The 25,255-nt window shown below is 31.4% G+C and overlaps 1 protein-coding gene and 1 long non-coding RNA gene across 7 annotated transcripts in view; both read left to right on the top strand.

Moving 5' to 3' along the window:
• The window catches only part of LOC127716004 (transcription intermediary factor 1-alpha-like), a 431,824-nt gene that overhangs the window by 344,459 nt on the left and 62,110 nt on the right, over positions 1–25,255 (top strand). The window lies entirely within an intron of this gene.
• On the top strand, positions 12,740–16,359 carry LOC127716059 (uncharacterized). Its single transcript, XR_007988740.1, has 3 exons — positions 12,740–12,759; positions 13,780–13,798; positions 15,733–16,359. It is a non-coding gene; the product is annotated as an uncharacterized LOC127716059 (long non-coding RNA).

Here is a 25,255-nt window from a genome sequence, read left to right as displayed (position 1 = left end):
AATTATATATCAAAGCTTGCTTTAGAATACAAATTTCTTTAATCAAAATCAAAACAAGTTTAACACTTTGAAAATCACATTATATGCTCCCTTTCAATACAGTGTATTTTGATTGTCTCAAGTGACACAATTCATGTTCAGATCAAATTTAGCAAAAGGAAGAAAAGATTAAGAATTTTTGGATGCAATGTCTACACTTTTGGTTAATTTAACAAATCTACTTCTTTTCTTAATATCGATTGGCATATATGACATTACTATTCATATTAACTATGATTAAGTGGTCAGATAATTAAGTGACGGTTACTGGTCCTTGTAACCATAAAATTCCTCCCAAAAATAGGCACACTTGCAAACCACTTTTCATTGTTTACAAGATGATTGAAAGTCCAAGTATGTGGTATTTGACATAACTTTTGGTAACCCTTTTGATGTTAAAAAAATATTTTCAAATAGAGTCCCAGTAAAATTTTATTCGAAAAAAAAAGAATTATTGACGGTAACTGGTACAGAACCAGTAGATTCAACAGTACATATTAAAATGAATTCGATTGAATAACATTTTTTTACAAAAGATACTTTTCTACTGCTTTTCAGGCAAGACAAAATTTCTGAGTAAGTATCAGTAAATCTCAACACCCTATTGATAAAATTATCATTCATTAATTGTGACCATGAAAATCAAAAACATATTTTGCTAGTGTATTCAATCCATGACAGTACCATTTGTTCACAATTTGTCATCCATTGTCATGTCTGTGTTTATAAAGACTTTAGAAAGGCATATTAACATTTATCTTGCCTAAAGTTGATGAAAAAGTGTGGTTCCTTTACTTTTTATCAGTTTATTCAGGGAAAATGGTGTAAGTCTTCCTTAATTAAAACAGAAATTCAAACATGAAAAATACACATTTTAAGAATAAATAGATTTAAATCAGAGGTATGTATCGAAATTGTAATTTATTTAGACATGCTTTCTATGTAAGTTAGATAACATGTGGCAAATCCGAATATGAACAAAATATGTATCTGGTCTTACTGACGAACATCTGTTGACTATTTAAAGAAGGATAATTTGGAAAACTTATACACCTTTATTTTCAAATTATCAAAAAGACGAAGTAATGATCAACCAGTGAAACAGCGTGATGTTTCAGGATAAGTTTATTCGAAAAATGTAAAGTTGATTAAATATCAAATATAAAAAAACATAAACAACTCATAAGTCATTACTGTTAAAAGTATTTTAATTGTAGTTTAGTCATTGCATTCTGCATTTTGTTTTATAGAATTAATCCTTACCAGTGAGTATACATTCATATTACTTTTGTAAAATGATATATGGAACATATCAATTCAGTAAAAAATACATATATTTGACAATACAACCTTCAGTTTCTATTGGACAATTAACGTCTACGTGCACAACACGTGTTTCTATGACTCTCTAGACTAAGTATATGTAATTTTAAGTTATTGTGATGTCTTCAAACATAGATAACACAGATATAGACTTCATTCAAATACACCACTTTTAATCTGTTAATTGTCAAGATAGATAAATATATGTATAATCTGCTTTCAAAGGTAATTTCCACATGAATGTTTAATATCATTGACATGTCATGATACAAGGCATCGTTTTAATTTATCTTATGATTTACACTAAACAAGTAAATATTAGCAACCGTGACATATTCTGCTTAAAAAATGATTGTATATTGCTATATCAACTATAGCAATTCGTGTTATTGCATCTAATAACAGAAAGGCCTATGACAAGTGATAAGAAAGTTAAGAGAGATTAAAAAAAATATATATAAACAAAACATATATAATTTGTTATATGACTGATGTTTTGGAACTATAAATATCATATTTATGTGATTCATTTAATTGAAGCTATAACACTAGTCATGTGTACATACATTCTGGTAATAATTGTTATTTTGTTATCAAATGTCTTCTATTTTTTTTCCAAGACATTGTGATATTGAATATACTCGGAAGTACAACAATATAAAAAGCATGATTTTTGTGATGAAATGTTTGATCTTAATTTCAGTAGATGTGATTAATATGGAAATAAGGAGATGTAACATGATTGCCAATGAGACGACTATCCACCACAAGTCAAATAAAGTGAATATAAGCAATTTTAGACAACAGTACGACCTTCAACAATGAGAAAAACCCATATCCTATATTCGGTTATAAAAGACCACGACATGAAAAATGTGAAACAATTCAAACGAGAAAACCAACTGCCTGATGTATAACAAGACAATTTACGAAAAGCAACTTCTGAATAGGAACATGCACATGGTGATTGTTGCGAGGTTAAACATGTTTGTGAGTGCCCGACCCTCTCTTAACCTGGGACAGGGGTGTGACAGCACAGCAGAAGAACACACAGTAAAATTCAGTAGCAATAGGCTCAATTCGAGGTACAAAAACAACTAATATAAAAACAATAGAAACAAAGCACCGAAATAAGAGTACTCGAAGTTACTAAAAGCTAGTGTGAAGCCAATTGCAACTAATACATAAAATGCATCATATGTTTTATTTTTGTATAACTTGATTTTCTTTTGTAATATGTACTATCTGTGAAAATTATAAACGTGCATTATTTGACTTATCAACAATTTGGGCAGGAGTGAAACAGGAGTCTCATAAGTGGTGCAGGAACTACTGACCCTTCCTGGATCCCTTACTTTTTCATCTAAAGTCCCGGTTGTTGTTGTATTTCGTTTTTTGTCAATATACTTTTTTTGTGTTGTGTGTACTTTTGTTAGTTTAAACATTTATTGATTTGTAATTTAATTAGGTCTTTCCACTTTGTCGTGGAAAAGCCTATTGTATTTGTTCTGAATATTATTATTTTTCTTCTTCTTTCTTGAAACAGACCCTGTTTAACCGAACACTTTTTATTGTAAGAGTTATCTCCCCAAACACTGTTTTTACTTGTGTTCGCATCTCCTTCGAAACCGTAAGAGATAACGACAAAACTATTTCACCAATTCGCTTGTTATATCCTAAGGATCTTAAGAATAATTTTGACCGAAGCGTTCCGGAGACTCTATATGAGAGTTATTTCTCCTTCTGTATTTAAGATAAGTTAAATATAATGATAATTGGTAAACCATTAGTTATAGAGACATAGGGTGTTTTTGAATTGAGGTTCTTGGTCCAACAAATAGAAAATTAGGTCAAGGTCAAAGGTCACGATCAGGTTCTTAATTTTGATTTTGACGTTCTAGATATTGACCTTTGCTATAGATTCATATTTATACATGACAAAGCCATGGGGTCTTTTGCATTAGGTTGGTAGATATATGATCTTGAAACCAAAAGTGAACTTTTTTTAACCGGAAGAAGCAACTTATCTCCCTTATTTTAAACACAAGTATATAAAAACTATATATTTTTGGAGTCAGCGTGAAGTAAGCTATTTTTGACACCGGAAGTTTTTTTTGATTTAACCGGAAGTGGCTTATTATCTCCCTTAGTTGATGAAAAAAAGTGCCTTCAACATTTTATTTTCAAAATCAGTGTGTGATTAGCTATCATTTAAGATCGGACATACTGTTTTTTATCAAAATTTTCTTATCTTCGGTTAATTTGGGTTGAAAAACCTTCAATTGTTCTCTGAACAATTAGTTTTTAATTTTAAAATCCATTTATTCGTTATTGATAACACAACATAACAGTAGTTATTCATCAAGATCATTCGATTATTGCCATTACATGTATTTAGAAATATCTTTACTCACATGTGTTGTTTACAAAGTTTAGGTTGTCTATGCAGAGAAAAACGTTTGGTATTTTCTATATACTTTTGAATAGATAAACAAATAATATCATTTTCTTCAGTATGCAATACATCATTGCCAAAATAATAATAAATCGATAGTAATATTGACATAAAAGACATTACTTTCGTTTAACATCAGATGTCTATGAATTTGAAAATTAATACAATAAGGTAAATAGTTTTCATTGATAGAACAACATGAACAATTATTGGTATTTTGTATTAAATTTGCAATGAACAAGTCAGCATGCAGAGCGCTACATCTGTTACGCAGTGTTGTGTGTAAAACAGAATACAAACGAACTCCTGAGGAATCATATCTCCAAGAATTATTTTTTTTCTAATATAGTTTATGCAAATTTAGTTTAAAAGAGGAAAATGTAAAAATCTGTCTAATACTTCAGTCCAAAGAATTCAACAATGCAATAGATAACGGAAAATAAGACTGTTGATAGGTTGATAACGATTTAGAGGAATAGTAATATTTTAACTGTTGCGCAAATTATAATTACCAATATCTGATATAAAATCCAGAACCAAATCATGTAAATAATCTCGCGCTTGGTTATTGATAATGTTATAAATCTTGCTAATTCTTTTAACCTTTCGTCTGACGCCTAATGTTTCCCTTTCCTTCTCTACATAGATACTGTTCCGGCTAGAGTAACTTGGAAATACCGTAACTATTCGGGCAGCCTCGATTTGGATATTTTTCAACCGATCAGAATTTACTTGCTCACAGTTACCCCAGACTTCTGACGAATACTCCAGAACTGGCCGATTAAAAGTCATAAATGTTTTCCATATATTCCCTATTAAGTCTAAATTTTAGTTTTCGTAAAAAAATAAGCTGCTTTGAAGTTTTTTCTATCAGTTTATCAACATGCTTATTCCATTAACAATCACTACAAAATATGACACCAAGATGCTTATGCGTATGAACTGGCTCTAATGTAACACCATCAAAATAAAAATAAAAATTACTTTGTATAGTTTTCATTCTGAATATCATAATATCTGTTTTATTTGGATTAAACTTCACTAGCCTTCGTTTTGACCACTCACTTAAATAAACCAAATCTGTGCTGATTGAATTTCTTAAAACAGATTCATTAGGGGCTGTATGACCTATTGAGGTATCATCTGCAAAGAGCATCCCAAATCCAGAAAAAACCATCAGCTATATCATCAATATATATTAAAAACACTAACGGCCCTAATACCGAACCCTGAGGAACACCGGCGTTTAATTTTCCAAATTTTGAAAGTGAATCTTTTAAGACGACTTTCTGAGATCGTCTACAGAAGTAGCTTTTTAGCCAACACAGCAAATCTCATTTTATATCATATTTTTCAAGTTTGTATTGTAAAGTCGTGATCCAAACATTATCAAAAGCTTGCCAATGTCATGAAATGTAATGCTAGTTAGCTTATTATTGAGCCCTCATAATATTTTGTTGTAAAGTTCAATCAATTGATGCGTAGTGGAATATCCTGGAATAAATCCAGGTTGATACTTATACAACAGTTTATTTTCATGTTCATGGTTAAAAATATTTTTGAAAACAATTTTTCTAATACTTTACTCACACATAACAATAAGAAGACAGGCCCGTGGTTGGAAGGTCAAGATTTGTCCCCACCTTTGAATATGGGAATAACATGTGCAATTTTCCATCGAAACTTCTATCATTAAGAGATTTATTTAAAAGTAAAAAAAAACTGTTTCATTTCTAACACCAAGTAACTTTCTGTTGCTAATTATATATTGTCCCACGGCTTGATTTGCATCAAGCGTGGAAACAATATCAAGTGCATCTTGTTCACTAACAATCATTTGTGAAAGAAAATCCTGACAGCGATCTTCAAATTCAGGTAAATCGCTACTTGCTTTTTTAAATTATCAGCTTAGTTCCTTTGTTGCTTACATTTATGTTCAGAAAATGTACTTCTTGAACGAATAGATTGTTTTCGTTCCCGTTGCAAATTTGAATCGAACCAAACTTTATCATCACATCTTATAGTTACCTTGTAGGTATACACATAGATGCTATGTTAATAAAAATGTTAGTGAAGTTTGTAGCATCACTTGCATCAGAAATAAAATTTTCCCAAATAGTATTAAGTAATTTTTGTTTCATCAAGTCATAATCCCCTCTTTTATAATCCTATATAGATCTAATATATGTTTGGCTTTTACTAAAACAGCAATCAATTGTGACGTTTGTTCCATATTGATAACTTATAAACCTTTCAATACGTATTGTGTCTTTATCTAAAAATGGTATAAAACTAAGTAATTAAAATACTATAAAGTAGTGTCAAAGTGCGTGGCTTTGTCAATTATGTTAGTCAGGCCATTAATGAAAATGACATGTTTTATATTTGATGGTAGATCAGACTTAAATTTTTTATTCAGATAACTTAGCAAATTATACAGTTATTTTCATGCAAGGCGTTTTTCAACATTTGATCAAAATATTGCCAGAAATAAACTGTAGATTGTCTTTCGGACCTATAATTTATATTAATTAAAATAGATCGAAGTTTGGTCTTTAACTCAAACCACATGCTCTCAAATATCGTCGTACTCTAAATTTTGTCGACGGATTATGTGAACATAATTTTTAAAATACATATTACTGCCACCCCCCATGTTAATTTCTATCTTTTCGAAGTGGTATTTGAAACCCCATAATAGATATATCGTAACCAGTAATATAAGAGTCTAAATGTGTTTCTATGAAAAATACTACATCATAATCCTCATTAATATCGGCAATATAGTACAGTTTATTTCTAAGGCTTCTTATGTTGCAATGGAAAATTGACAATGTTTTCTCGGATTACTCTTGTATGCGTTGTGGAAAGAAGTGAAATTTTCACTTCTGGGTTTTTTTAGTAAGGGGACAATCAAATAGATCTGTCAATTGGGCGTCAAGCAAAACTAAATAAAAATTTGCATTTAATAATACCACAACCACAAGACAAACACAAAACATAAATATACACATATGAAACAACCTCTCCACGACCTCTCTTCTATCTCACATAGGCAATGACAAATACACGGAACTAAATACACATAACTAAAAGTTAAAATTAAAAGTAAATAAATAAATGAGTCCATCACAGTCCATAAATCACAAGTCTATATCAATCCAGAAATCTCAAAGGTTGTTCTCATTTGATCCGAATTATTATACTGTTCAAACTTACTGTCTGACAACTTTTAACTAACTTTAGACAAATATTGAAAAACCAATACTTTGACAACATAACGTTAAATATTTCAGTCTCTGGGACAAACTGTCAAACAAGTTTCTGCTATCTTTTAAATTGTAATCGTCCAAAAACAAATTCACTGACGGACTATTTAGCACAGACATTCAGGTTGTTGTAATACTTATTACTTGAAATCTATCTGTTCCATTTAAACTATCAAATGTTAACAATACACACAGTATATATTTATCCTCATCTGAGATTCAACTTTATATAAAGGAAATTGTCTCATTTTACTTATCACTCCTTTCTTTTAATGGTCTAAAATACTTCCATAACTCAACAAGTCCCCTGGGAAAGAAACAAAACACAATTTTAAATAACGGACCGATTTAATCCCGAATAAACATAATTATTTGACAACCGTGCGCGCCATAATTACAATATGACAAACAAAATTTGATATATCGTACGAATATTTGAAACAGAAGACATAAGGGCGAGGCATGGTGTGTTTGTGTGACAAAACCTACCTGAGAGTTCTTTATTGTCCTGATGGACAAAATATTAATGAATTATCCTGAACTGATCATTCCTGATATAATATCTGCCCTGACAATAGTCAAACTCCAACTCCAAATTCCAGTCAGTTCTCAACATCTGACTTCAACACTGTCCAGGTGTTATACTGACAACACCCTATCTCAAGACTAGTGTTTCTAAATTAACCTGCCTAACCAGTTTCTCACCTTCACATTACCTGTTTGTCAAACTAGATTACTTTTGTTATATTTATAAATCACTAAGATTTAAATCCAGGTAACACTCAAAGACGGATAACTCAAAAACTTTACAATCCTCCCCACTAAGGAGACAAAATACCATTTTTGTCCATACCAAACACTCTCTCATACTCGATACAAAATGACCTACCTGTCTACATCATTTAGACAGAATCTTATAACTGCCAAGAACAACATGCATAAACATATATACAACTATACACACTACCTGGAGTATTTCAGGGGACTTCTATTCCTCCAACCTGGACAACGCATCTGCCACAATGTTCAACTTACCAGGCACATACGAATTTCTAAATTTTAATTCCTGTAGTTTCAGACTCCAACATAATAATCGCTGATTACTCATCTTCATTCTTAACTTTTTCCGTACTTTTCTTTTCAGTGCAATCATAACTTAAATGTCCTTGTTTATGACAAATGTAACAAGTTTTAGGTTTACTGAAATCCTTACCCTTTCCTAGATCCTTCTGTAAGCCTCTGGTTTGACCACCATTATTACCTGATTGAGGTTTCATCTTGAAAGCACCATCTGATACAAGACTCTCAATCTTGTGAGCCACTTGATAGGATTCAGCTAAATCAACAACTTCATGAGCAGATTTAGGCTTGTGTTCATTAACCCAAAGCCTTAAATCCGTACTACAAGTTTGGAGTAATTGCTCAAGCAACATCAAATCCAACAGTTTTTCATGACTGTTACCAACACTCTCACGTTCACACCAATGTTCTAAATACTTTTCTAGCTTAACCCTGAATTCTCTAAATGATTCGTCTTTTTCCTGAATAGCAGACATAAATTTTTTTCCGGTAGGCTTCTGCAGTTAACTCATACCTTTTTAGAATTGCATCTTTAATCTTGTCATAATTACCACCATCAGCATCACTTAAACGAGAGTATGCCTCTAATGCCTTACCACTCAATAATGGCACAATACGAACTGGCCATTCAGAATTTGCCCATTTATGCAAGGCTGCTAGTTTCTCAAAAGACTTCAAAAATACATCTGGGTCTTGACCTTCAATAAATTTTGGTAACTTACTATATTTCTGATCTCCTTTGCTAGTAACAGGTGCTGCAATACCTAGAGCTTGTTGCACCGCTATCTCTTTCTCATTAATCTCAAGTTCACGCATGCGTATTTCTCTTTCCATCTCTGCACGTTTCAAATCACGATCTGCTGCACGCTCTTCGCGCTCCGTCGCTTGTATTTCCTTCCACAGGGTCAGACAATTTGTAACAGACCCCCCTTTTTCTACTAACTCAGACATCCACTAAGGCATGTCCATGACAAAGTTGAATTTCAGTCAACTAGTATAAACCCTACTGACAGATCCCATTGTGGATGCCAAATGTAAAGAAGTGAAATTTTCACTTCTGGGTTCTTTTAGTAAGGGACAATCAAATAGATATGTCAATTGGGCGTCAAGCAAAACTAAATAAAAATTTGCATTTAATAATACCATAACCACAAGACAAACACAAAACATAAATATACACATATGAAACAACCTCTCCACGACCTCTCTTCTATCTCACATAGACAATGACAAATACACGGAACTAAATACACATAACTAAAAGTTAAAATTAAAAGTAAATAAATAAATGAGTCCATCACAGTCCATAAATCACAAGTCTATATCAATCCAGAAATCTCAAAGGTTGTTCTCATTTGATCCGAATTATTATACTGTTCAAATTTACTGTCTGACAACTTTTAACTAACTTTAGACAAATATTGAAAAACCAATACTTTGACAACATAACGTTAAATATTTCAGTCTCTGGGACAAACTGTCAAACAAGTTTCTGCTATCTTTTAAATTGTAATTGTCCCAAAACAAATTCACTGACGGACTATTTAGCACAGACATTCAGGTTGTTGTAATACTTATTACTTGAAAACTATCTGTTCCATTTAAACTATCAAATGTTAACAATACACACAGTATATATTTATCCTCATCTGAGATTCAACTTTATATATAGGAAATTGTCTCATTTTACTTATCACTCCTTTCTTTTAATGGTCTAAAATACTTCCATAACTCAATAAGTCCCCTGGGAAAGAAACAAAACACAATTTTAAATAACGGACCGATTTAATCCCGAATAAACATAATTATTTGACAACCGTGCGCGCTATAATTACAATATGACAAACAAAATTTGATATATCGTGCGAATATTTGAAACAGAAGACATGAGGGCGAGGCATGGTGTGTTTGTGTGACAAAACCTACCTTGGAGTTCTTTATTGTCCTGATGGACAAAATATTAATGAATTATCCTGAACTGATCATTTCTGATATAATATCTGCCCTGACAATAGTCAAACTCCAACTCCAAATTCCAGTCAGTTCTCAACATCTGACTTCAACACTGTCCAGGTGTTATACTGACAACACCCTATCTCAAGACTAGTGTTTCTAAATTAACCTGCCTAACCAGTTTCTCACCTTCACACTACCTATTTGTCAAACTTGATTACTTTTGTTCTATTTATAAATCACTAAGATTTAAATCCAGGTAGCACTCAAAGAAGGATAACTCAAAAACTTTACACGTTGGCAGTTCAGGACCCAGGTTCGGTTCAATGTCACCACATGTTATTGATATACATAATAGCAATATGTAGAAAGCAATTAAACTACTACAAGTTCTGTTTAAGTTGCGAATACATAGTTGAAATCTTGAAATCATCTTTATTAATTCTGCCAGCATATCTTTTAAGGAAAAACAACACCGGTAAACTGTTTTTCGCAAACAACCCAAACTAGTCTTGCGATAAAACAGTCATATTATTAATATGTACGCTACCATGTCATTACCCATTGTCAAATACAATACAATACAACACGATAACAAAATAGGATTGCATTGTAAAACATTATACATAATACGGATACATATAATTCGAACGACCGTTCATGAATTTCCGAAGAATAAAAAGGAAAGGAAAATAAAAATATGTACTAGTACATGTACAAAAGGCAATATTTCAACATCGTAAATATTCAATGTTGATATTGTAATAATCAGAGAGATGAATTGTTAAATAAGATTTTGTTTCAATGATACATACAAATTTGATGTTTTTAGTGCGAAAAGCACACTCACAAGAAAATGTTATCATTGAGTAATGCACATTTACAGAAAAACATGTTATGTATATGTGTATTTATTCTATTTCTAATGTTATAGAGCTTACCATACAAATGTGCTATTTGGGTATATTTAGAGCAAGACACACATGATTTAATGCTCTTAAGAAAACTACAAATCCTAAACGCACATTCATGATAGTGGTTTATAAATGAAAACTGAAGTGATTCATTTTATTACCAAAGTCAGACAGGTACCTCACATTTGGTTGTTGTCGTTCCATATAAAACAAGGCTGCGGTGAAATCGGTTTTAGTGTCCAACAATTTTGTATTTCAAGTCAGTTTTATGAACCTTAACTATCATTTTAAACAATAAAATGCCTCTTTGTAATCAAATATAAAATTTAATAATCTTTAAGCATCTTGATCAGCTATGACACTGCAGTTTATTTTGAGGAAAATTAAAGCGCTTGTACGAAATTTTAATCGAAAACCTATATATAGGTTATGACTCGTGGTTTAAAATAACTAAAATAAGTGTTTGCTAACTGCAAACACATCAAAATAAAAATACTATTGAAACATTATTTTGTAAATTTAAAGTTCATCCTCTGAAGAAAGAAAGTTATTATGTTATGGGTCAATCTTTTTGAAATTCTATTTGAAAACGTTATTGCTGAGATTGTCTACACATTAAAGCGGAATTAACTGTCTAATTTATGTTAACCAATTTGCTAAAATTGTCATATTTGATTTATAAAATGCTAAGACGTATATCCAATTACAAACGTCCAACAGAATCAATAATTAATATATGAACACGTTATAATGTATCACTATTTCGTTTGTATTTTAATTACCCATCGTGATGACCTCCGAAGACTACCGAAGGTCACACGACTCAATATCAACAAGAAGGACAAAAAACGTGTAATCATATAAAGACGATTTTTCTAGGCATGATTTCCTGTTGTAGATATGATGATCATGTTAATCATCGTTTTGTCTGTTTAAGAACTATTTTCTTTTGTGAGCCGAATCAGTAAACGAAATGTCTCTTCCTGTTGGCTCTTTTGTTTCACTTCTCAATGTTGAGACTCATTTCTTTACAATAACTGGACATCTTTGGCACATAAGTAACAGAAATCCAGCTAAGAGTCAACTTGAAAATCTTATAAATACGGATCCAAATAAGGTTGAACGAATGACTAGCAAGCCAATGATACATCAGCGATGTTTTGGGTTTTTTTTTACAATATTAAACCAAAACTGACTTTTTTGTTTGTTCTCTAAAGGTTTAATGTTGATCATAAAGAGCTTGACATATGGATTACCTTTCCGTTAATTATGAAAGATCGTTGGTTGATGTTCAACATATTTTTTTTTTGTAATACTAAATCTTAAACAATATTGTTTATACGATGTAGGAAACATTTTAAATACAACCATTCTCTGTATAAATTGTCTGTGCAAAATTAACCGAACATCTAACACGTATGCTGTAGTTGCTTAACAGATGAGTATACTCGAACAGTTATCTCCATTACCGATGTTTTTGTTTTGATACTACACATGCGCATACTAACAATATGATGTTGCATACTAGCTGACAGGTTTTAATTTCGAAATGTCGATTTCGTCAAAAAAAATAAACATTTCTAAACATTTCAATGAACAGCCGCGACCACATTCCCACAAAAGTAAAGAAGAGCCTCCAAATTCATAAATTCGACAATAATGATAATTTGTTCCATGAATGGCTTTGTCATGGTTATGTTTTTTGCAGGGGCTATGGAGACGAGTTGTAAGTTTGTATGTATAAACATTAAAAGAGAGGCGAAAGATACCACAGGATCATTCAAACTCATAAGTAAAAAAGAAACTGGCAACGCAATGGCAAAAACAAAGGAATGGACCAAAACACAAAAAACAATCTCAAAGCACAACAAAGAAAAAAATAAAAACGGAGCTACACGAACTCCGTAAAAAACCGGTGATGATCTCACGTGATCAGGTAGGGTGAGCAAGTTCTACTCCACATACGACAATCGTGATACTACTATAAATTACGTTAATAAGTTATATCAAACGACTTGACATCACGAAAAAGCGGATTAGTAATTGACTTTCATCTAACCATCAAGACATCACCAACTATAAACCATCGGTCATGCAAAATTTTAACCCTCACATTTGATCAAATATGAAATTTCGAAATAGAAACAAGTTTTTCATAACAAAGGTTACATGAGACGGTGTTTTTTCTTCAATATTACAAAATTTAAGATAAAAACCGATAAAGCATACAAGAAAGTCAGCGATATTTTGTCTGTTATCTCAATTAAATAGTGACCACTGAACTCGGTTATGAAAACACTGAGCCTCTCAACTATACATCTTGATTTTGTTCATGTCATTATAGGCCCTGTTTAAGACACACTGTTCAAAATTAATCAGACACTTTTAGATTTGACTATTGAAAATAATGAGAAGCAAATAATAATTTAAGATTATATGGTTTAGTATAGAAACAAATTAAGTAATAATTAGAAAGTCTAAATTTTGACCTTGCTCTATCTACTTTAGTTTTATTAAAACTATTCAGCTTTTTTAAAAAAAATTTAGAGTAAGGATCAAGCAATAACAGGTTGCAAACTATGTGCTTCCTCCTTCAAATATCAAAGAACATTTGAAACACAAGGCATACGACAACAACTTATCCTTCAGTGAACAATTATGAATATTCATGTCTGCGTTGCCCGAGCCTTAATGATTAATGTAAATGACATGTATTTTTGTGTAACAGTATTATACGATATTTCAGAGACTGTGAGATCTGTAAGGTAAGTTATTTTAAGTTTGTGTCTACGTGATTTGCTTTCTGTTGTATCAAATAAGTTGTTTTCGTTTCCTTTAGCAGTGCCAGTTGAAATTAACAACTATAGGTCAAAGTAATACATTCAAGAATGAGTTAAACCGATACCACATAGTCAGCTATAAAAGTCCCCGAAATGCCAAATGTAATAACAATTCAAACAAAAAAACTTACGGCCTGATTAATGTAAAAAAATAATGAACGAAAAACAAATATGATGTACAGCAACAAACTACAACCACTGAATTACAGGCTCCTGACTTGGGACAGGCACATACAGAATGTTGCAGGATTAAACTTGTTGGAAGGCGCGTCAACACTCCCCTCACCTGAGCTAGTGGTGTAACTGTACAACATAATACGAACAAACTATAAAACTCAGTTAAACTCGTCAGATCGATATAAAGCAGGGACACATCTAACAAAAACACGGAGTGGACGTGACAGGGTACTTATTCACCCCTGCAACAAAAAGACACTAAGTATAGATCGGATAGTACTCGCAGTTACTGACAGCTAGTTCAAAGCTAATAACAACTAATACAAAAACATTATGCATCTAAGACAAGTTTTTTTTACACATCAGTGAATTTAAACCATTTTTCATTATACAGTTCACAATATACCATGTTAGTTTTCATAAACAAGTAATTTAATGAACGATTTTTCAAGAAACAGTCATTGGTCAAAAGCGTTTCACCGTTCGGAAATTACCTTATATATTATGTATGAAACACTTTTTTGAACATTGTTTAAAACAAGTTTGAGGTCAGATTTGTATGCAATTTCTATTGTTAAACTCATAAATGTTTACAGAGAAATTATCATTAAAATTAAAATATGTGAATTATTGTGTTCCTTTTCAGCCATATGAGTTTTTGTGGAGTTTTTCATATTTGTTTTTTAACGTTTACTTTTATAAATTGTTACTTGGATGGAGAGTTGTCTCATTTGCACTCATACCACATCTTTCTATATCTATGTTTTTAAAAGTGTAAATCATACATAGTTTTTTTTTTTTTGCATTTATTGTAAAAAACTGCAGACACCTCTGCATTGAATAGGAAGCATTAAATTGGGACAATAAATAACTAAAGTAGAATGTTAATTTAGTATGAAATATATGGAACAATTGTTAATTAATGGAACACTTCTGACCCTTGATATACATTGTGTACATGTATACATGTAGCAAAGGAAAATATGTTTCTTAAAAAGGTGAACAACGACCTTTTCTTTGTCATAGAAATACATCGATGTCGTTTACTTAATACTTTCATATAAGTTTGTGCAGGCCATTGAGCATGATGGAGGTAGAAAATTAATCATATACTTACACTGTATAGTTACAACAAGTGATGCAGCTATTCTCGCTATTTTCGCTGAAAAGATATTACAAACTTAACTCATTTATTTGAACAATTGTTAGTCATAAAGGGAAAACAATATATGGAATGGTGAAATGGACTTTACCTTATCTTGTTATCTTTAAATTCATAATTTTTATTTTCAGAAGACGGTTCATAGAACACTTTGCATACCAATTAGATATTGAAATAATTCAGGTTTTTTAACAAATTATCTGCACAAGTATTGAACATGATGCCATTAAAAAAAAATGTTTACCAATATCACAAACGCATCGAAAATCAAACCAAGCCATCCAAAATCAACTTTACCAGGTCAAAACCTCCCAGCCCCTGTCATCGTCTAGAAATACAAATAATCGACTAGTTGATGGTATATAATTTTGCTTTTGCTGCATTTTGTACATAGATCAGAAAGAAAGCTGAATTTCAGATTTCTTAACAACAAGATCATCATACTAGTATATTAACGTTTATGCGTATTTAATTATTGCTGACACTATAATAAAAGAAATGCCTGTTTTATCTTTTTTAGATATGAAATGTGGTTTACAATATAGAGAGAGAGGTAACACCTACAAGACAGACCTGCTTGAAATTATTGAGGCATGACACTGCAGCTGTTTATCTTAATAGACGAAGTAGTGTTCATCAAATACATAATATACATTTGTAATGGCAAAAAAAAAACTTTAGATTAGGGTCAAATAATAAACAACAAGTTATTCATATATTTCATATATACGATAAGCAAAAGCTTTCCATATAATGATATGACAGAAATAAGTATATTGGAATACACACTGAAAAAAAATAAATTTGTTACGTTAACAAGGTTATGCAAAGCTAGTTGAAATCCTCAGTTTTAATACAATATGTTTTTTGATGACTAGACATGATTAAAAAATATCGTATAACATAAACGAAAGTACATCACAATTTGATCAATATTCTGTTGTGACTTTTGAACAAATGTAGTATCTTATGGGGTCATTTAAATCTATTTGTGTATCAATTTTTTTTCAAACCTTTATATTCCTGTAGCTCAATGGACTTAAACGGCCCTAGTCGGTTATCAGTGTTTTCCTTGCATTGTATGTAAATAATTTGAAATGTAAAACTTGATATAATTAATAATTAAAATAAACGTGATTTATTTTGATGTTGATGTTGTTCATGAAAATAAAACGTCTTGATTAAGGCGAAGTCATCTATTTTAGTGAATAAACTAACTAGTTCACAGTACCCTAAAGTTTCCTACCAGTAGTGTTTGCTCTTTTGAATTAAGAATAAGAAATGTTTGGTCTGTTCTATCATAGGAAAAGTACACGGGAGTCAGTATATATGCATACATAGCCATAAGAGATACCTTGAATTAGATAAATGTTATGCTAAAAAAAATTAGACAATTGCCAAAAAAACCAAAAAAAAACAATATAGAATGAATGGTTTTAACAAAAGTATTCAGGAAACCATAAAACAAGTTCCTACAGAATATAAGGAAAGGAATTTGGTAATCTGAAAGGAGAATCAGTTGCAATATCTTCAGTGGCATTGGAAGCGTTTCTAATCAAAACTTCATAAAGATATTTGTAGCACTTTCGAGACATATGGCAATTATTACCTTTGATGTCGGTATATTTTTTTTTTCCAAATATATGGACATATCACTTGTTATTCATTAACGAAAGATGTCCATTACGTTAAATGGCGCAATTTTCATATGATTAGAGTTGGGTACACTTTCTGAAATTCTTTCTTCATTTTCAACTGCTAAAAAAAATGTACCAGAAAAATAACATAATCTTCCAACTTTTTTCACTTGAAAAATTCATGAATCCTGCTTTTGTTTGTACAATGGCGTTACTTGTAATTCAGTTTAATGACTGAAGGGCTATACTGAATAAAAGGAATGGTCTGATCATTGGACCTTTCAGTGTTTGTATAAGGTTTTTGAACAGTGGTATACTACTGTTGCCTTTATTTGACTTGCAATTATATAAGCCCTTAGCAACACCGAGGAGACCTTAATTGTCACACTGCGCATTTGGTGCAGTAAAATTGGTACCGTCAATTTTATTGTAATGTATATTTCGTTTCTCATTCGAATTTGTTTGTAGAATTCGATACATACACCTTAATATTTCGGAAGGTAGAAGATCTAGTCGCTTTACATCTAGTTAACAACGGTCTTGTGTTTTGAAGGTCATATGTCCATTCTCCTTTATCTCAGGTTCATGGCTCAACAATTGCTGTGGAAAAAAAATAATAAATTTATTTTTGACAGGTGAATTTACCAATTATGAGTTATAAACATGATATATAATCATATTGCTATGCTATATTGGATCCGTCAAGGTCTACATATATAAAATAATATGCTAAAAAGTTCTAATAGGCAATCAATCGTTTGATTGCTATTTTTATCGTAAGGTTGAAGTCTCACTGTTGTATAAACAGTTCTCCTTTGATTCTTATTAAGCATGCATATGCACAGGTTCACAACATAGTTTTATAACTTAAAACACTCCGATGTTCTTCAGATTAGAATGCTGGAAAGGTAAACCCTTTATATTTACTTTTCCAAATCATTCAATGAATCAAGCAGATATCTATAATACTAAATGGATATGAAGGGGTATATATTTTGACCAGAACAATATCTACAACGATGAAGTGTATTACTTTCCGAATAAGACCGTCACTTTAATTGTGAACAGCTTAAAAGAACAGCATTGTCATTATGATAAAAGTTTTGCGAATCATGAGAAAAGAACCAGATGATAAAATTCTAACCTTTATCTGTAGCCGTCATTTTCACGTTCATATTAGAGTACATGACAGAGTTTGAAACAGGACAACGAATGCTTTGTATGAATACAAAATTGTATCTATAAACATCCATAAACCAGAAACCCGATGAACCTTAATAGTACTTCTGGTAACCTATGAAAACTAACTTAAACACATGAAATGTGTTGATTTTGAAATATTTTTACAAAAAATACCATAAAAAAAATCGAACATCTCCGAAGCAATCGTACCTTATACTTTTTTTTTTAAATGTTCAATATTTACTATTTTCAATAGCCCTATATGCATATTGATTGATACCTCTTACTGTAATTCATAAACTAGCATTTAATGTGACAATACAGATATGGCATATGATACCTAATGAGACACTTATACACTAGAGTACAAATGAATGACTTGAATGCAAGCAACTAGAAAAACAAATGTCATCAAAGGAATATTATAGGTAATATTGGACAAATCTAGATTATACGAACTTTGAAAACAAAGTAAACATGATTAAATAGGAAATATAGAACGCCATTTATAATACTAGGCAAAACGCAAGTAATTAGACGTTGATACTCTTTCCAAATGTGTGCCATTGGTGACCTCGGGATCTGCTCTTAGGTCGGGTTGTTGCCTTTTTGACATATTTGCACAGCGCTGCCTTCCAAATCTGTACTTTCGAGCATTCCTAATGATTTGAAATTTAACAAAACTTTTGTCTTTACGAGCGAATTTATGAGCGACAAGCAAATCTGACAGAACAAAGGTCTGATTCAAATCGGATTAGAACAAATTAGAAACGTAAAAGAATTTACCTGAGTCCTCCAAATTCTTTGAAATTAAAAATGCCAGGAAGCGATGAAAGACAATACACACTAACTTCTGGTTATAATTATCAATGAAATATAAATACTTACTCAATATATGGCGAAGCCAAAATATCATAATATCAACATGTTAAAAAAATAAAGTGTACGTGTACATAACAAGAACAGTAAAAAATATACCAGCTGGTCTTTATAGAAAATTTATTATTGGTTGGTGGAATGGACTTAACAATTTTTATTTTCATATAGCAGTTGACAGACCATTGTTATGGTTCATTGGTCAATGTTCAGATTTCATGAAAAGATCTTTCTCCGATGCTATAAGAGACGATAAACTATTTTTGTGTATGGGTGATTGTTAAATTAAGGGTTCATCAGTCTTTGATTGTAAGTTCATGGTTAATAAATCAATTGAATGGTTGCATGACTAGGTCCTTTTCTCAGATACTAGTTGCAGTAGTCAACTATGTTTAGTTTAAGAAATAATATGCAGATATATATGTCTGTATGTATGGGTTTTTGACCGTTTAATCAAGTTTAAGTTTCAGCGGTCAAATTTAAGTTCTGAAATTAGGTAAGTCTCACAAATGTAATATCGGCAGTAGGTCGACTATAGTTTGTTAAAGCGATGAGTGAAATATTTGCATACCCATCGGATGAAGTTCACTGGACATTATTTGCTTTGGGCACGCCTGCCTCACAAATTTATATCCAATTTGAGACTTTATATATTTGGCATGGAATGATTGTCAGATGAATATGTTCATCTGGCAGGGTTCATATAACCATTTCCTGATTTAGATGTATCGTGATTAAACTAGTATTAAATTTATATTATGTTTGTGGTCAAACATTGATTGTTAAGACTCAATATAAAGTTTAATCATGATTAGGAAAGAAAGTGACAGTTGTGGTAACTCTCACATCAAATTATGAAGCTGTAAGTAATGCACAGTTAATGTCTTTGTCTGACAGACATAGTTTAAAAAAATAATGTCGTATTTAAAATGTTTGAACAATGTTTTCGTTTATTGATTTAAACCGATATAATGAAAGATAATGTGGAACTTATGTCCTACTTACAACGTGTTGTTAACAAAAATGATATTTCCTATATAGTTACGTGTTGTTCCGCAAGTGTTCTGAAGTTCTGAGTTATGTCGGGATATATATTTTGACCAGAACAATATTTACAACGATGAAGTGTATTACTTTCCGAATAAGACCGTCACTTTAATTTTGAACAGCTTAAAAGAACAGCATTGTCATCATGTTAAAAAATTTGCGAATCATGAGAAAAGAACAAGATGATAAAATTCTAACCTTTATCTGTAGCCGTCATTTTCACGTTCATATTAGAGTACATGACAGAGTTTGAAACAGGACAACGAATGCTTTGTATGAATACAAAATTGTATCTATAAACATCCATAAACCAGAAACCCGATGAACCTTAATAGTACTTCTGGTAACCTATGAAAACTAACTTAAACACATGAAATGTGTTGATTTTGAAATATTTTTACAAAAAATACCATAAAAAAAATTGAACATCTCCGAAGCAATCGTACCTTATACTTTTTTTTAAATGTTCAATATTTACTATTTTCAATAGCCCTATATGCATATTGATTGATACCTCTTACTGTAATTCATAAACTAGCATTTAATGTGACAATACAGATATGGCATATGATACCTAATGAGACACTTATACACTAGAGTACAAATGAATGACTTGAATGCAAGCAACTAGAAAAACAAATGTCATCAAAGGAATATTATAGGTAATATTGGACAAATCTAGATTATACGAACTTTGAAAACAAAGCAAACATGATTAAATAGGAAATATAGAACGCCATTTATAATACTAGGCAAAACGCAAGTAATTAGACGTTGATACTCTTTCCAAATGTGTGCCATTGGTGACCTCGGGATCTGCTCTTAGGTCGGGTTGTTGCCTTTTTGACATATTTGCACAGCGCTGCCTTCCAAATCTGTACTTTCGAGCATTCCTAATGATTTGAAATTTAACAAAACTTTTGTCTTTACGAGCGAATTTATGAGCGACAAGCAAATCTGACAGAACAAAGGTCTGATTCAAATCGGATTAGAACAAATTAGAAACGTAAAAGAATTTACCTGAGTCCTCCAAATTCTTTGAAATTAAAAATGCCAGGAAGCGATGAAAGACAATACACACTAACTTCTGGTTATAATTATCAATGAAATATAAATACTTACTCAATATATGGCGAAGCCAAAATATCATAATATCAACATGTTAAAAAAATAAAGTGTACGTGTACATAACAAGAACAGTAAAAAATATACCAGCTGGTCTTTATAGAAAATTTATTATTGGTTGGTGGAATGGACTTAACAATTTTTATTTTCATATAGCAGTTGACAGACCATTGTTATGGTTCATTGGTCAATGTTCAGATTTCATGAAAAGATCTTTCTCCGATTCTATAAGAGACGACAAACTATTTTTGTGTATGGGTGATTGTTAAATTAAGGGTTCATCAGTCTTTGATTGTAAGTTCATGGTTAATAAATCAATTGAATGGTTGCATGACTAGGTCCTTTTCTCAGATACTAGTTGCAGTAGTCAACTATGTTTAGTTTAAGAAATAATATGCAGATATACATGTCTGTATGTATGGGTTTTTGACCGTTTAATCAAGTTTAAGTTTCAGTGGTCAAATTTAAGTTCTGAAATTAGGTAAGTCTCACAAATGTAATATCGGCAGTAGGTCGACTATAGTTTGTGAAAGCGATGAGTGAAATATTTGCATACCCATCGGATGAAGTTCACTGGACATTATTTGCTTTGGGCACGCCTGCCTCACAAATTTATATCCAATTTGAGACTTTATATATTTGGCATGGAATGATTGTCAGATGAATATGTTCATCTGGCAGGGTTCATATAACCATTTCCTGATTTAGATGTATCGTGATTAAACTAGTATTAAATTTATATTATGTTTGTGGTCAAACATTGATTGTTAAGACTCAATATAAAGTTTAATCATGATTAGGAAAGAAAGTGACAGTTGTGGTAACTCTCACATCAAATTATGAAGCTGTAAGTAATGCACAGTTAATGTCTTTGTCTGACAGACATAGTTTAAAAAAATAATGTCGTATTTAAAATGTTTGAACAATGTTTTCGTTTATTGATTTAAACCGATATAATGAAAGATAATGTGGAACTTATGTCCTACTTACAACGTGTTGTTAACAAAAATGATATTTCCTATATAGTTACGTGTTGTTCCGCAAGTGTTCTGAAGTTCTGAGTTATGTCGGGATATATATTTTGACCAGAACAATATTTACAACGATGAAGTGTATTACTTTCCGAATAAGACCGTCACTTTAATTTTGAACAGCTTAAAAGAACAGCATTGTCATGTTAAAAAATTTGCGAATCATGAGAAAAGAACAAGATGATAAAATTCTAACCTTTATCTGTAGCCGTCATTTTCACGTTCATATTAGAGTACATGACAGAGTTTGAAACAGGACAACGAATGCTTTGTATGAATACAAAATTGTATCTATAAACATCCATAAACCAGAAACCCGATGAACCTTAATAGTACTTCTGGTAACCTATGAAAACTAACTTAAACACATGAAATGTGTTGATTTTGAAATATTTTTACAAAAAATACCATAAAAAAAATTGAACATCTCCGAAGCAATCGTACCTTATACTTTTTTTTTAAATGTTCAATATTTACTATTTTCAATAGCCCTATATGCATATTGATTGATACCTCTTACTGTAATTCATAAACTAGCATTTAATGTGACAATACAGATATGGCATATGATACCTAATGAGACACTTATACACTAGAGTACAAATGAATGACTTGAATGCAAGCAACTAGAAAAACAAATGTCATCAAAGGAATATTATAGGTAATATTGAACAAATCTAGATTATACGAACTTTGAAAACAAAGCAAACATGATTAAATAGGAAATATAGAACGCCATTTATAATACTAGGCTAAACGCAAGTAATTAGACGTTGATACTCTTTCCAAATGTGTGCCATTGGTGACCTCGAGATCTGCTCTTAGGTCGGGTTGTTGCCTTTTTGACATATTTGCACAGCGCTGCCTTCTAAATCTGTACTTTCGAGCATTCCTAATGATTTGAAATTTAACAAAACTTTTGTCTTTACGAGCGAATTTATGAGCGACAAGCAAATCTGACAGAACAAAGGTCTGATTCAAATCGGATTAGAACAAATTAGAAACGTAAAAGAATTTACCTGAGTCCTCCAAATTCTTTGAAATTAAAAATGCCAGGAGACGATGAAAGACAATACACACTAACTTCTGGTTATAATTATCAATGAAATATAAATGCTTACTCAATATATGGCGAAGCCAAAATATCATAATATCAACATGTTAAAAAAATAAAGTGTACGTGTACATAACAAGAACAGTAAAAAATATACCAGCTGGTCTTTATAGAAAATTTTATTATTGGTTGGTGGAATGGACTTAACAATTTTTATTTTCATATAGCAGTTGACAGACCATTGTTATGGTTCATTGGTCAATATTCAGATTTCATGAAAAGATCTTTCTCCGATGCTATAAGAGACGATAAACTATTTTTGTGTATGAGTGATTGTTAAATTAAGGGTTCATCAGTCTTTGATTGTAAGTTCATGGTTAATAAATCAATTGAATGGTTGCATGACTAGGTCCTTTTCTCAGATACTAGTTGCAGTAGTCAACTATGTTTAGTTTAAGAAATAATATGCAGATATACATGTCTGTATGTATGGGTTTTTGACCGTTTAATCAAGTTTAAGTTTCAGTGGTCAAATTTAAGTTCTGAAATTAGGTAAGTCTCACAAATGTAATATCGGCAGTAGGTCGACTATAGTTTGTGAAAGCGATGAGTGAAATATTTGCATACCCATCGGATGAAGTTCACTGGACATTATTTGCTTTGGACACGCCTGCCTCACAAATTTATATCCAATTTGAGACTTTATATATTTGGCATGGAATGATTGTCAGATGAATATGTTCATCTGGCAGGGTTCATATAACCATTTCCTGATTTAGATGTATCGTGATTAAACTAGTATTAAATTTATATTATGTTTGTGGTCAAACATTGATTGTTAAGACTCAATATAAAGTTTAATCATGATTAGGAAAGAAAGTGACAGTTGTGGTAACTCTCACATCAAATTATGAAGCTGTAAGTAATGCACAGTTAATGTCTTTGTCTGACAGACATAGTTTAAAAAAATAATGTCGTATTTAAAATGTTTGAACAATGTTTTCGTTTATTGATTTAAACCGATATAATGAAAGATAATGTGGAACTTATGTCCTACTTACAACGTATTGTTAACAAAAATGATATTTCCTATATAGTTACGTGTTGTTCCGCAAGTGTTCTGAAGTTCTGAGTTATGTCGGGATATATATTTTGACCAGAACAATATTTACAACGATGAAGTGTATTACTTTCCGAATAAGACCGTCACTTTAATTTTGAACAGCTTAAAAGAACAGCATTGTCATCATGTTAAAAAATTTGCGAATCATGAGAAAAGAACAAGATGATAAAATTCTAACCTTTATCTGTAGCCGTCATTTTCACGTTCATATTAGAGTACATGACAGAGTTTGAAACAGGACAACGAATGCTTTGTATGAATACAAAATTGTATCTATAAACATCCATGAACCAGAAACCCGATGAACCTTAATAGTACTTCTGGTAACCTATGAAAACTAACTTAAACACATGAAATGTGTTGATTTTGAAATATTTTTACAAAAAATACCATAAAAAAAATTGAACATCTCCGAAGAAATCGTACCTTATACTTTTTTTTTTTTTAAATGTTCAATATTTACTATTTTCAATAGCCCTATATGCATATTGATTGATACCTCTTACTGTAATTCATAAACTAGCATTTAATGTGACAATACAGATATGGCATATGATACCTAATGAGACACTTATACACTAGAGTACAAATGAATGACTTGAATGCAAGCAACTAGAAAAACAAATGTCTTCAAAGGAATATTATAGGTAATATTGGACAAATCTAGATTATACGAACTTTGAAAACAAAGCAAACATGATTAAATAGGAAATATAGAACGCCATTTATAATACTAGGCTAAACGCAAGTAATGAGACGTTGATACTCTTTCCAAATGTGTGCCATTGGTGACCTCGGGATCTGCTCTTAGGTCGGGTTGTTGCCTTTTTGACATATTTGCACAGCGCTGCCTTCCAAATCTGTACTTTCGAGCATTCCTAATGATTTGAAATTTAACAAAACTTTTGTCTTTACGAGCGAATTTATGAGCGACAAGCAAATCTGACAGAACAAAGGTCTGATTCAAA

This window comes from Mytilus californianus, unplaced genomic scaffold (genome assembly GCF_021869535.1).
Source record: "Mytilus californianus isolate M0D057914Y unplaced genomic scaffold, xbMytCali1.0.p SCAF_9, whole genome shotgun sequence".
Lineage (NCBI taxonomy): Eukaryota > Metazoa > Mollusca > Bivalvia > Mytilida > Mytilidae > Mytilus > Mytilus californianus.
Note: the sequence above shows the minus strand (reverse complement) of the source record. Positions and strands in the feature narration are given on the sequence as shown.